The 14,401-nt window shown below is 40.4% G+C and overlaps 1 protein-coding gene across 1 annotated transcript in view; it reads left to right on the top strand.

Annotated features, from left to right (window-relative positions):
* The window catches only part of FHIP1A (FHF complex subunit HOOK interacting protein 1A), a 270,091-nt gene that overhangs the window by 150,700 nt on the left and 104,990 nt on the right, over positions 1-14,401 (top strand). The gene's annotated exons all lie outside the window — the stretch shown is intronic.

The following is a 14,401-nucleotide window of genomic DNA, read 5'->3' as shown; positions in this document are numbered from 1 at the left end:
TAGTGTAGTTTTCATTTCATTTATTGTATTGTTCATCTCTGTTTGTTTGTTCTTTAATTCTTCTAGGTCTTTGTTAAACATTTATTGCATCTTCTCGATCTTTGCCTCCATTCTTCTTCCGAGGTCCTGGATCATCCTCACTATCATTATTCTGAATTCTTTTTCTGGAAGTTTGCCTATCTCCACTTCATTTAGTTGTTTTTCTGGGGTTTTATCTTGTTCCTTCATCTGGTACATAGTCATCTGCCTTTTCATCTTGTCTGTCTTTCTGTGAATGTGGTTTTTGTTCCACAGGCTGCAGGATTCTAGTTCTTCTTGCTTCTGCTCTCTGCCCTCTGGTGGATGAGGCTATCTAAGAGGCTTGTGTAAGTTTCCTGATGGGAGGGACTAATGGTGGGTAGAGCTGGCTGTTGCTGTGGTGGGAAGAGCTCAGTAAAACTGTAATCCGCTTGCCTGCTGATGGGTGGGGGTGGGTTCGCTCCCTGTTGGTTGTTTGGCCTGAGGCGATCCAACACTGGAGCCTACACAGGCTCTTTGATGGCACTAATGGTGGACTCTCGGAGGGCTTACGCCAAGGAGTACTTTGCAGAATTTACGCTGCCAGTGTCCTTTTCCTCACCGTGAGACACAGCCAGCCCCCGCCTCCGCAGGAGACCCTCCAACACTAGCAGGTCACTGCTCCTTTCCCTGAGTCCTGATGCACACACTACTTTGTGCTGCCCTCTAAGAGTGGAGCCTCTGTTTCCTCCAGTTCTGTCGAAGTCCTCCCATCAAATCTCGCTAGCCTTCAAAGTCTGATTCTCTAGGAATTCCTCCTCCCATTGCGGGCCCTCAGGTTAGGAAGCCTGACGTGGGGCTCAGAACGTTCACTCCAGTGGGTGGACTTCTGTGGTATAAGTGTTCTCCGGTTTGTGAGTCACTCACCCAGCAGTTATGTGATTTGATTTTATTGTGATTGAGCCCCTCCTACCATCTCACTGTGGCTTCTCCTTTGCTTTTGGATGTGGGGTATCTTTTTGGTGAGTTCCAGTGTCTTCCTATAGATGATGGTTCAGCAGTTAGTTGTGATTCTGGTGCTCTCGCAAGAAGGAGTGGACACACATCCTTGTACTCCGCCATCTTTTTTTTTTTTTTTTTTTTTTTTTGCGGTACGCAGGCCTCTCACTGCTGTGGCCTCTCCTGTTGCGGAGCACAGGCTCCGGATGCGCAGGCTCAGCGGTCATGGCTCACGGGCCCAGCCGCTCCGCGGCATGTGAGATCTTCCCGGACCAGGGCACAAACCTGTGTCCCCTGCATCGGCAGGCGGACTCTCAACCACTCCGCCACCAGGGAGCCCTACTCTGCCATCTTGAACCAATCTGACTATGGTCATTTTAACAGTATTAATTCTTCCAATCCAAGAACATGATATATCTTTCCATCTGTTAGTGTTGTCTTCAGCTTCTTTCATCAGTGTCTTATAGTTTTCTGAATACAGATCTTATACCTCCTTAGGTAGGTTTATTACTAGGTATTTTACTCTTTTTGATGCAATGGTAAATGGGATTGTTTCCTTAATTTTTCTCTTTCTGATATTTCATTGTTATTATATAGAAATGCAACAGAATTCTGTATATTAATTTTGTATTCTGAAACTTTACCAAATTGATGAGCTCTAATAGTTTTCTGGTGGCATCTTTAGGATTTTCTGGTTATAGTATCATGTCATATGCAAACAGGGACCGTTTGCATATGACATGTTTCCTTTCCAATTTGGATTCCTTTTATTTCTTTTTCTTCCCTGATTGCTATGGCTAGGACTTCCAAAACTGTGTTGCGTAAAAGTGGTGAGTTTGGGCATCCTTGTCTTACTCCTGATCTTAGAGGAAATGCTTTCAGCTTTCATCATTGAGTAAGATGTTACCTATGGGTTTGTCATATATGGCTTTTATTATGTTGAGGAATGTTCCCTCTAAGCCCACTTTCTGGAGAGTTTTTATCATAAATGGATTTTAAATTTTGAAGCTTTTTTTGAATCTGTTTAGATGATCGTATGGTTTTTATTCTTTAATTTGTTAATGTATCATGTTAATTGATTTGCAGATATTGAAAAATCCTTGCATCCCTAGGATAAATCCCACTTAGTCATGATGTATGATCCTCTTATTGTATTGTTGGATTTGGTGTGGTAATATTTAGCTGAGGATTTTTGCATCTGTGTTCATCAATGATTTTAACCTGTAATCCTTTTTGTGTATGTGATTCTTTGCCTGTTTTTGGTATCAGGGTGGTACCGCATAGAATGAGTTCAGAAGTGTTCCTCTGCAATTTTTTGGATGAGTTTCAGAAGGATAGGTGTTAACTCTTCTCTAAATGTTTGGTGGAATTCACCTGTAAAGCCATCTGGTCCTGGACTTTTGTTTGTTGGGAGTTTTTAAATGACTGATTCAGTTTCATTACTGTAAATTAGTCTGTTCATATTTTTCTTCCTTCCTGTTTCAGTCTTAGGAGATTGTACATTTCTAAGAATTTGGCCGTTTGTTCTAGGTTATCCATTTCATTGGTCTATAGTTGCTTGTAGTAGTCTCTTATGAACCTTTGTATTTCTGTGGTGTCAGTTGTAATTTCTCCTTTTTCATTTCTAATTTTATTGATTTGAGTTCTCTCCCTTTTTTTCTTGATGATTCTGGCTAAAGGTTTATCAATTTTGTTTATCTTCTCAAAGAACTAACTTTTAGTTTTATTGATCTTTGCTATGTTTTCTTTGTTTCTATTTCATTTATTTTTGCTCTGATCTTTATGATTTCTTTCATTCTACTAACTTTGGAATTTGTTTGTTCTTTTTTATCAAGTCCTGTTAGGTGTAAGGTTAGGTTGTTTGAGATTTTTCTTGTTTCCTGAGGTAAGCTTGTATCACTGTAAACTTGCATCTTAGAACTGCTTTTGCTATGTCCCAAAGGTTTTAGATTGTTGTGTTTTCATTTTAATTTGCCTCTAGGTATTTTTTGATTTCCTCTTTGATTTCTTCAGTGATTTATTCGTTGTTTTGTAGCATATTGTTTAGCCTTCATGTGTTTATGTTTTCTGCAGTATTTTTCTTGTAGTTAATTTCTAGTCTCTTAGTGTTCTGGTCAGAAAAGATGCTTGATATGATTTCAGTTTTAAATTTATTGAGACTTGTTTTGTGCCTAGCGTGTGATGTATCCTGGAGAGTTTTTCGTGTGCACTTGAAAAGAATGTGTATTCTGCTGCTTTCAGATAGAATAGTTTTTATATATATATATATATATATATACATATATATATATATATGTATATATATAGATATGTCAATTAATGTGTCATTTAAGGCCAGTGTTTCCTTACTGATTTCCTGTCTGGATGATCTTTCCATTGATGTAAGTGGCGTGTTAAAGTCCCCTACTATTATTGTGTTACTGACAATTTCTCCTTTTATGTCTGTTAATATTTGCCTTATATATTGAGGTTGGTTGCGTGTATATTTACATTTTTATATCTTCTTCTTGGATTGATCCCTTGAGCATTATGTAGTGTCTTTCTTTGTCTCTTATTACAGTCTTTATGTTAAAGTCTATTTTGTCTGATATAAGTATTGCTACTTGGCTTTCTTTTGATTTCCATTTGTATGGAATATCTTTTTTCTATCCTCTCACTTTCAGTCTGTGTGTGTCTTTAGATCTGAAGTGAGTCTCCTGTAGGCAGCATATATAGGGGTCTTGTTTTATTATCCATTCAGCCACTCTCTTTTGATTGGAGCATTTAGTTCATTTACATTTATGGTAATTTTCAATATGTCTGTTCTTGTTGCCATTTTGTTAATTGTTTTGGTGTTGTTTTGTACATCTTCCTCCACCCCCCCTTTCTTCTTCTTTTGTTCTCTTGTGATTTGATGACTGTCTTTAGTGTCATGTTGGATTCCTTTTTGTATTCTGTGTGTATATCTATTAGAGATTTTTGGTTTGTTGTTACCATGTGGTTTTTATATAGAAATCTCTCTATATATGTGACTGTTTTAAATTTTAATTAAATTGAAATCTTAATTTCAAATGCATTTTAAAAAGCCTGCATTTGTATTCTCCTCCCATCATGATTACTATTTCTGATATCATGTTTTACATCTAATTGTTTTGAGTATCTCTTAACTGCTTATTGTGGATATAGATTATTTTACTACTTTTGTCCCTTAACCTTCCTACTAGCTATGTTTGCCTTTACTGATGAGCTTTTTCATTTGTCATTTTCTTGTTTCTAGTTGTAGCCTTTTCTTTTTCACCTAGAGAAGTTTCTTTAACATTTGTTGTAAAGCTAGTTTGGTGGTGCTGAACTCTTTTAACTTTTGCTTGTCTGTAAAGCTTTTGATTTCTCCCTCAGATCTGAATGAGAGCCTTGCTGGGTAGAGTATTCTTGGTTGTAGATTTTCCGCTTTCATCCCTATAAATAGATCGTGCCATCCCTTCTGGCCTGCAGAGTTTCTGTTGAAAAATCAGCTATAACCTTTGTATGTTATTTGTTGCTTTTTGCTTTGCTGCTTTTACTATTCTCCCTTATCATTTTCTTGTTTTAATTACTATGTGTCTTGATGTGTTCCTCTTTGGGTTAATCCCATATGGGACTCTGTGCTTCCTGGACTTGGGTGATTACTTCCTTTCCATTGTTACAGAAATTTTCAGCTATTAGGTCTTCAAATGTGTTCTCAACCCTTTTCTCTCTGTTCTCTCCTTCTGGGACCCCTATAATTGAATATTATTACACTTGATGTTGTCCCAGAGTTCTCTTAAATTGTCCTCACTTCTTTTCATTCTTTATTCATTTTTCTGTTCAGCAGCAGTGATTTCCAACTGCTCTGTCTTCCAGCTCACTGACTTGTTCCTCTGCATCATTTGGTCTACTGTTGAATCCTTCTAGTGTATTTTTCATTTCAGTTATTGTATTTTTTGTCTCTGTTTGGTTATTCTTTATATTTTCTAACTCTTTATTAAAAACTTCTGACTTCTCACTCTGTGCATCCATTCTTCTCCCGAGTTGTTTGACCATCTTTATGATCATTACTCTGAACTCTTTCTTGGGAAGATTGCCTATTTTGACTTCACTTAGTTCTTCTTCTGGGGTTTTATTTTGTTTCTTCATCTGGAACATATTTCTCTGTCTCCTCATTTTGTCTAAGTTACTTTTTGTATTTTTATGTATGTGGTAGGTTAGTTACATTTCTCGACCTTGGAGAAGTAGCCCTCTGTAGGAGACGCCCTGTGCATCCCAGCAGTGCATGCCCCTCTCATCACCCAAGCTATATGCTCTAAGGGTTCCCCCCATGAGGGCTGCATGGGTCCTTCTCTTGTGGCAGGTTGACTTTGTGGGTGGTCTGGTGGGCTTGCTTGGCCCCTGTCCCAGTTGGTTGCCAGGCCCTGCCTTTTCTACTTGGTGAGCTCTGGTTAAGAGGTGGCTGACTACAGAACCCCGGGGGCCCCAGGGCTAGTGCTGGCTCACTGGTGAGCAGAGTCAGGGTCCAGACGACTTCAGGGCTGTTTCCTACCCACTGGTGGGTGAAGCCAGGTCCTGGGGTTAGTGCCGGACTACTGGCAGGCAGAGCCAGGTCCTGGAGTTTGGTTACAGGGCCCAGGAATCCCAGAGCTGGTGTCAGGTTGCTGGTGGTGAGGGTGTGGTTCCTGACAAAGTTGGGTATAGGGTTGCGGTGTCGGGAAGCTTGTGTTAGTCTGCAGGTGGGCAGGGCCGGGGCCCAGATGGTCCTGGGTGGGTGTGGCCTGCTGTGGGCTGGCTGGGTCTGCAGGCTGCAGGATTGTGGTTTTCTTGTGTCTGGTGTCTGCCACCTGGTGGGTGGAATTGGGTCTTGGCCCTCTAGTGTGCAGGACTGTTTCTAGAGGAGTGTCTAGAGGTGGCTGTGGGCTCAGGGAGTCTTTAGACAGCCTGTCTGCCAGTGGATGGGGCTGTGTCTCCACCCACTTAGTTGCTTGGCCTGAGGCCTCCCAGCGCTCGTGCCTGTAGGCTGTTGATTGGGGCCAGGTCTTGGAGCTAATGTGCTATAGAGAGGACATTACAATGGTGCCCACCAAAACCAGTGTCCACGTGGTAGAAGGGGCTCCCAAGAATGGCTGCCACCAGTGTCTGTGTCCCCAGGGTGAGCTGCAGTTGCCCCTTGCCACTCTTGGGAGACTGTCCAAGACCAGTAGGTAGGTCTGGCTCAGCCTCTTATCAAATTACTGCTTTTACCCTGGGTCCCATTGCTTGTGAGATTTTGTGTACTCCCTTTACGAGTGAAATGTCTCTTTCCCTGTCCTTTGGGACTCCCGAAATTAAGCCCTGCTGGCCTTCAAAGCTGAACGCTGTGGGGCTCTATTCCTGGTGCAGGACCCCTGGGCAGGAGAGCTCAATGTGGGGCTTGTAACTCTCCCTCCTGTGGGAGAATTTCTGTAATATAATTATTCTCCAGTTTGTGGGTATTGATTAGATTGCAGCTCTGCCCCTCCTACCCGTCTCCTTGTGGTTCCTTCTTTATGTCTTTAATTTCCTGATAGGTTTCGGTCTTTTTCTGCAAACAGTTGTGATTTTAATGTGATTGTGGAAGGAGGTGAGCTCAGGGCCTTTCTATTCTGCCATCTTGGCTGATCTGCTGCATCCTTTTAAAAATTGTGACATAGTTAGTTCATTATACAGAAGTGCCGTATTTATTTAACCAGACGGTTGCTAATGGATATTTGGGGTCTTTCCAATTGTTTACTATCTAAACAATGCTACAAAGGACATCTCTGCAGTTAGAGAGGTGCTAGTGTGTAAGAGAATGTGCCTGGGTTAGACCACAGAATATCTGTGTGACCTTGATTAGACCAGCTCCTTTGCCTCTCTGTGCCTCAGTTTCCTAATCTGTAGAAGAGGGAAATGTAGTTCACAGGATTGCTGAGAAAATTTCATGAGTTAATGGTGTAATGTCTTCAGAATAGTATCTGGCACAGAGAAGTGCCCAGTAAGTGTCAACTCTTTGCTACTATTCAATATGTCATTTTGTAAGATAAAAGTATATTTATAGGATAAATGCACACAAGTGGTTTTGCTGATCAAATTCAGTCTTTGAAGACCGTTGCCAAATTGCCCTTTGCAGATAGAACACCAGTTTATGTTCTCACCTGAGGTGTATGAGATGGACCCATTTTTACTTCTCCTAAGTCACCTCTTGAAATGTGTAAATCTGGACACTGATAGTATATAACTGAGGCCCATGTAGCTGTTACTGAGGAGGGAGAGATTTCAAGATAAAATCTTCTTCCCCCTGAAAGTTTTCAGTGATTCTATATTTTGGCTTTTTATTTTTATCAATAGGACATCTTGATGATAAACTGATCATAGCAATAATATATATGTGAGTGGTTAACTACTTTAAACCAGTATGTTTTTACTATGAACTTGTAGAATCTTTTGCCTACTCTTCGATGAGAAAATATAGTCTTTTAAATTCTGGTACAGCAGTGATACCATTTGTTAGATTATTATATTTACATGGGAGGAAGTCTTTCATTATTTTTATGTTCATAAAAAGTAAAGAAATGTGAAATTAGAACTTTGCGGTCTTAGGTTACCACATAAGTGCTAATATTATTCCACCTATAATTTCAAGATACCTGTATTGGCTATTTCAAGTACCAGTGATTTACTCCACTTCTGTCATGTCTGTAGTGCACAAAAGGCCCCCAAACTCCTTGTGGCCCATTTCATAGACTGGTGAAGAAAGGTGCTTTGTCCTAATTGGCGTAGGACCATATTCTTTGAGCCTGTTGCTGACATTATAATAAATGCTAATCACTTTGTACCTCTGATGCCACACCTTGCAGTGTTTTGAGTTGGAGTGGAAGTATCTAACCAGCCATGAAATTTGTAAGGCACTGAAGCCTGCCCTGATTGTTACTCAAGATCATGGTTACTCACAGGCTAGAACAACCCCCAAGCTGCTGAAGTGGAACTTTCTGTATCACCGAAGCCACAAAAGCTCCATGGCTGTCTCTTCAGTAACACCTTTAGAATTTGAACTGGCTGTTAGTCTCTGTTTTGGGACTCTTCATGGTTTTCCAATGAATGCATCTTTAAAGAGGCGTTTAAACATTTTTGAAGGGAAGAAATTCCTTTACCCTTTTTAGAATTGGCTGAAAACTATAGCCACCTCTCTCCAGAAAAATATGCCCACAATTTGTGAGATTCGTGGACATATATGGAATTTTATTGTTACTACACTCATTGCACTTAGTATGTCTTAAACCATGCATGGATGAAGGACATTTTCGAAAAGATCTTTTCATGTTGCTATTCCAAAAGAGAATCATCACATCATCTTAATTACAGTGCAGGTTGCATATTTGAAAATTTTCACATAAAGGCACATTTGAAAGGCTGCTGGTAGGGAACTAATTCTGATTAATAGAGCTGCAAAGACAAGTATTAGACTAAACAGCATAACTTTCCAAAGGCACCAAGACATGTTGGTCAAAAACTTACATATTTTTGATCCAGGAACATTTCTTGAGAAGAGCTTCATTAGTATGAGAGAGTTCTTCTTAGAGAGCGATTCCAAGCATCTACCTCAAATCTCTGCTTTAAAATGCTACCCCACAGAATTTGTCAGATAAGTTTATCTCTGAATTTACCTTAGCTAAATTTTAGGGTTTCATGGCAGATATTGTAACTGAGTTGTCCCTTAATAGCTTTCATCAAGATAGTGATGTGACAGGACGGTGCATACTACCAAGACGATAGTGATTGATTGGGTTGTTGGGGAGACTTTGCCCAAGAGTGGTCCAGTTTTCACGTTTTGACGAATTACTCCGTGTGTGTAAGAGACTTTCCTGTTCAGGCACCATTCACTTGCTACAATTTTCAAAAGCTGTAATTTTTACATTCCAAATCCTTGCCACTAGGGGTTTAGTTTCTTAAGCAGCCTTAAAAATTAAGTCCCATAACACATTTTAGGTATGTTTTGAATATTAATTTTAATTTTTCTTCTCCATTTATTCTGTTTACCAGTCACTTGCATGGCACTCGGGTATGACCTAGTTGGCTGGCAGCTTATTTTAGTGAAATTAAGATGTAAAACATGGTGGAATTATTTCATGGCATTAATAACAGTTTTCTGCAGTCTGGTTACTATTTTGAGGCCTGAAACCATTTGGAATGCACAGATTGCAAGAATTTTCTTTGTGTACACCCTCTGTGTTAACTGGTGACCTACAACTTGAGGGAACAAAACAAGGTGTACTTTACTGAGATGATGGATAGTGAACAATGAATGAGCCAACAAGTTGAGGGAGTCTTAGGACAAGGTCCAGGAGAGTCGGGGCTATTAGATGCTGGCTTTATCTCCAACAGCCCAGCATTGCCATATGATACGACAGCAAGAGAGAAAAGGAAACTGGGCCAGAGGATTAGAGAACAGGGAGGATATAGTCTTAATAGGATTTTATTAGGCTCTAGGTAGAGGTTGTCTGAGGTAGTCTGACCCAAAATGAATTCCCCCCACTGCTATTAGTTATAGTTGAGGGCACACGGTTCCCGTCTCTTCAGGTTTTCCCAATATTTGAAGAGTCTTCACCCTTAGATGGAATTTTACTTGATAAGCACATTTATTTACAGTAATAGACTCTTTACGTATTTAATAGCAGCCAATTCAGAGCCTTCCGAAGTGCATTCTAAAACAATGAGTTTTTCTACTGCAGTTGCTCAGGAAAAAAACAAACCAAACCCAAATTATATTTGAGATGGTTGATTTCTGTGCTTTAGGTTCCTTAAGTGAAATATGCATTAATCATGAAAGAATACAGGTAGAATCCAGTTTACAACTAGAATTCTTTCAAAGATTTTTGTACCATGGACATTATCCTCCTTTAATGATTATCTGATTACCCCTCCCCAATTAGTATAACAGTTGCTAAAGAGTATGTAAAATGATGACTTTTGAGCTGGGAGAGACCTAAGAAATAATCATTTAGTCCTAAGTACTCCCCCAAGCGAGGTTCCAAAGCAAGAGTCTCCTGCTGGTTAGAGCTGGAGCTAGAGTCCTGGGCCCTGTCTCCCAGTCAAAGCTTACGTCCCTGAGTAGGGACCTAAGTTTTCTGACTTCCATGCTTGGAGAACTGAGCTCAAAACTCTTAGCCCTGGTGCTTTGTTCCCCACTTTAAATCCACCTATCCTCTCTGACTGTCTCTAGAAACCAACCAGAGGAATATCAGGAGGGAAGGAGAAGGAGAGGTAGGAAGGGAGCCTTTCCATCCAGTTCAAGATTTGGTGACTCACTATGAAAAGACTCGGCCGTGCTTCTCTTTTTTCTCTAGGCCTCTCCTAACTGTGCTCTTGACCTCGCCTTTCTCCTCCTCTTGCCCCATCAAAATCCCCCCCCCTTTTTTTTTTCTTCGGTATCTTCAAATTCTCCATGTTCGTTGATTCCTTCTCATTAGACCTACAAATATGATCACCTTTCCCTTAATAAAAATGTTCCCTTGGCTGTGTCTCCCTTAAGGTGGCCATCCACTTCCTTCCCTTCAGGATTTTTTTATAGTCCATTATTAGAGGATATTATATTTAAATATGTAAAAGAATTGAAGGATGGTATGAAATAATATATAATTAAATGCCAAAACATATACATTATAAGTCCAGCCTGATAGTGAAAGAGAGCTATATTAAAATATAGTCATTGGTAGTTCAGGAAAATATGTGATTTTGACCCATTTACAGCTCTCCTAAGTATTGTAGTTTTTGAGTTTTGAGAGGGTCTGAAATTAGATAAGATGTCTGTCTGGGAGGGAGGTAGAAGGATTTTTACATTGGAAAGAGGTATGATCTAGATGACCAGAATCTAGGCTTTTATGATTATATGGTACATTTTATAATTCTGTGATATGGAAGCATATGCTTGTGCTTTTTTTCATAGTCAAATAAAAGATATCATATACTTTCAAAAAAGGGTAAATAAAAATATAGGTAATTCTTATGTCAGTTATCTCTGTCTTCAACAATATTTAATAGAATTTTTCTCTCCTTATTGATGGAAAATATTTTTATATATAATATTAATGAGATATATAAATGTGACCACTCAGTAATGTCTTTGGAAATAATATAGTCGGTTCTGTCTTTGAAGTATAGAAACTGTGCTGATATCTCAGCGTACGTTCATACGTACATACATAATACATACATGTACATACATAATACATACATGTATTTTGATAGCTCATCTCTTCCCCCCAAGACCAAAACCCTCAACAACCGTACCACAATACCACATGCAACCACTGTGGGAAGAGTCCTTTGGGTATTTTTTGTTGGTGGTGGTTTGTTTGAAGAAAGGAAAAAAATCACTTGTTAGGGGCTAAACAATTTCTAGAGCTTTCTGTCAGGCATGAAATTCGAGTTGATGTGCATGTGTGTATTTATGGGCAGAACAGGCTGCATGTGTGCCAAGAGCAGCAAGCTTTACCCTAGCCATTCCCGACTTCAGATGCCTTAGGCTGAAGAGAGCAGAGGGCAAGAAGCGGTGACATCCAGCGATGCCACATGCCACAAGCACACGATCTAGCACCTGCAGCCTCTCCTGCCTGCTCACGGCCTCTTGCTTAGTATTGTCCTTCTGTTTTCTTCATTTGGGATTTTTAGCTGTTGTCTGAGAGTTAAGTAAAATGCTTGGAATTGGAAAAAGGAAAGGCTGATAACAGGAAAATGCAGAAATATGTTGAAAACCTTCGTGCTTGAGGAAATGGGTCCTTAAACATCGCTCATGACTATGGACCATCTCTTTCATTTTCACACTGCCCTGGGGACATGCCAGTGCTTTACCACTTTAACCTGGGAACGAGAGAGAGAGTGGCTTCTGGGTGCTGAGGTGGTGTTTTCTTTGACAGGGTCTCCTGCAATAGCTTTTCGCTTCCCAAACGTGGCTTGCTGGACTTGCCTCCCCCTCTGCTTTCTCTCCCAGGTTCTCTCGATGTTGTGGTTTCTACATTCATGGCATATTTAGATTTTTCAGGCATCTGCCTCAAGAGTATGATTGGATAAGCATCAACGGAGATGTACTTTTCTCAGAGAAGATACAGATTCCTTAAGGGGACTAGGGCTAGGGATTATAGCCAGGAGCGAGGAGAATACAGTTTCTAGAAAGAACACTGGACTAGGAGTCCAGAGACATTTCTGTCTCCATCAAAACTGACTTGTAAGTTTTTGGCCTCAGCTAAGAAATTTATCCTGTCTGTACTGCGGTCTCACTGTCTGAAAAGACTGCATGTGAAGTCCCTTTGAGAACTAATGTGAAGGATCTTAGAGAGCATCTGTCTATTTTTGATTTAGAGGCAATTGGCATGATTTATGTTCCCTTCATACCTTCGAAGAAGAATCTGAGAATCCCAGAGCTGGAAGGCATCTCAGAGAGTCTTCTACTTTTTCAACCTCTGGGATAAACCCAAACACTCTGATTTTCTTCGTTATTATCATTACACCATCTGAATAAGAGACCTTGACATTTTCAAAGAAATATAGTGTTTAGGACAACAAGGAAGTTGAATCAGAACTTGTTTTATCTCTTTTTCTTTTTTTTTTTTTTGCGGTACACGGGCCTCTCACTGTTGTGGCCTCTCCCGTTGTGGAGCACAGGCTCCGGACGCACAGGCTCATCGGCCATGGCTCACGGGCCCAGCCGCTCCGCAGCATGTGGGATCTTCCGGGACCGGGGCACGAACCCACGTCCCCTGCATCGGCAGGCGGACTCTCAACCACTGCGCCACCAGGGAAGCCCTGTTTTATCTTTTATCACTTAAAACAGGGTTGCACAATGAGATACCGTCTAGAAGGGCTAGCCTGCGAACCAAAGTGAGGTCAAGAGAGTGGCGGGAGGATCACAGGGAGTGTGTGTGTGTGTGTGTGTGTGTGTGTGTGTGTGTGTGTGTGACTGGGAACACATACTCTGCGTGCATGGGCAGACACTCCTGATTTTTAAAACACCAGTTCGGCGCAGTGTAACGTGCGTCTCAGTGGCAAAGGGCCATGTTGGTAATGGACAATGTCTTATTGAAAACAACACATTTGGGCTTCCCTGGTGGCACAGTGGTTAAGAATCTTCCTGTCAATGCAGGGGACATGGGTTCGAGCCCTGGTCCAGAAAGATCCCACATGCCGCAGAGCAACGAAGCCCATGTGCCACAACTACTGAGCCTGTGCTCTAGAGCCCGCGAGCCACAACGAGAGGAACCACCGCAATGAGAAGCCCGTGCACCACAAAGAAGAGTAACCCCTGCTCGCCGCAACTAGAGAAAGCCTGTGTGCAGCAACGAAGACCCAACACAGCCATAAATAAATAAATAAATTTATTTTTTAAAAAAGAAAACAACACATTTGTATTATTAAGAATTATATGTTGGGGAATTCACCAATTTACATAATAAAACATAGTCATGAAAGATACATGTAAACTGTTTCACTTACAATATCTATGCAGTCCTCATTCTAACAGGCTTCCCTCTTTCCACACACCTTAATCCCCCATCATTCTCCTTAAGAAATGTTTCTTTCCCCAAAATTATTAATTCTTACATGTTTTCTTTTCTTATGTACTAAAATTTATTATAAAGATCTTTTAATGTTGATTGGTAAGTCTTCTACGCCAACAGAAGTACTTGTTTTGAATATTCCTTTAACTATTTTCCAGTGTTTAATTCCTCTTCCCACAAAGAACTTGATCAATAAATCTAACCTGAATCATCACCTGAAGTCCCCTCTCTCACATTTTATTGTTTATAGAAGGAATAGTTGATCAGTGTTCTCCTTGTAATACCCTTCATGTTAGTTACTCAGTTGAAAATATAGCCTCATTTTTTTTTTTTAATCTTTTGGTACTACAAGTCTGGAAATTTTATCATGGACTTTGTTTTCCAGTGCTCTGGTAATTATAATGTAATTACTTTTCTCTGAACTCTCTCTAGTCTGTACACTAAACAGATAACGTTTTGAACTGTCCCCAGTCCTTTTTTGGGCTGATGAATCTAAGATAATAATACCAGTATCTTAGTGCTTTTGTCAGAGAGTTAGCACCACACAACTGGATCACATTGCCTGTATACTCTGTGACCTCAGTATCTTTTTTTCTCCCCACTGGCCCTGTTGGGTCAGGCTTGCTTCATATTTTGTCCACATAACTCATTTTTCATCGATAGGTGCGCTGCTGCCTTGTCCTCACCCCAAGTAAGCACTCTCTTGTTTCTGATGGATCATTTCTGTATGATTTGTCAAGGTTACTTGGAATTCTCTTATTTTTCAGGAAAGCTGGAAACCTTAACTTAGGTTGTAGCCATGAAATGACTGAGAATGCTTTCAATTCCATTATGACAGTTATTGATTAAAATAATCGGTATTATTGGAC

The sequence above is a fragment of the Stenella coeruleoalba genome, assembly GCF_951394435.1.
Source record: "Stenella coeruleoalba genome assembly, chromosome: 4".
NCBI lineage: Eukaryota > Metazoa > Chordata > Mammalia > Artiodactyla > Delphinidae > Stenella > Stenella coeruleoalba.
This window is presented reverse-complemented; position numbering and strand designations above follow the sequence as displayed.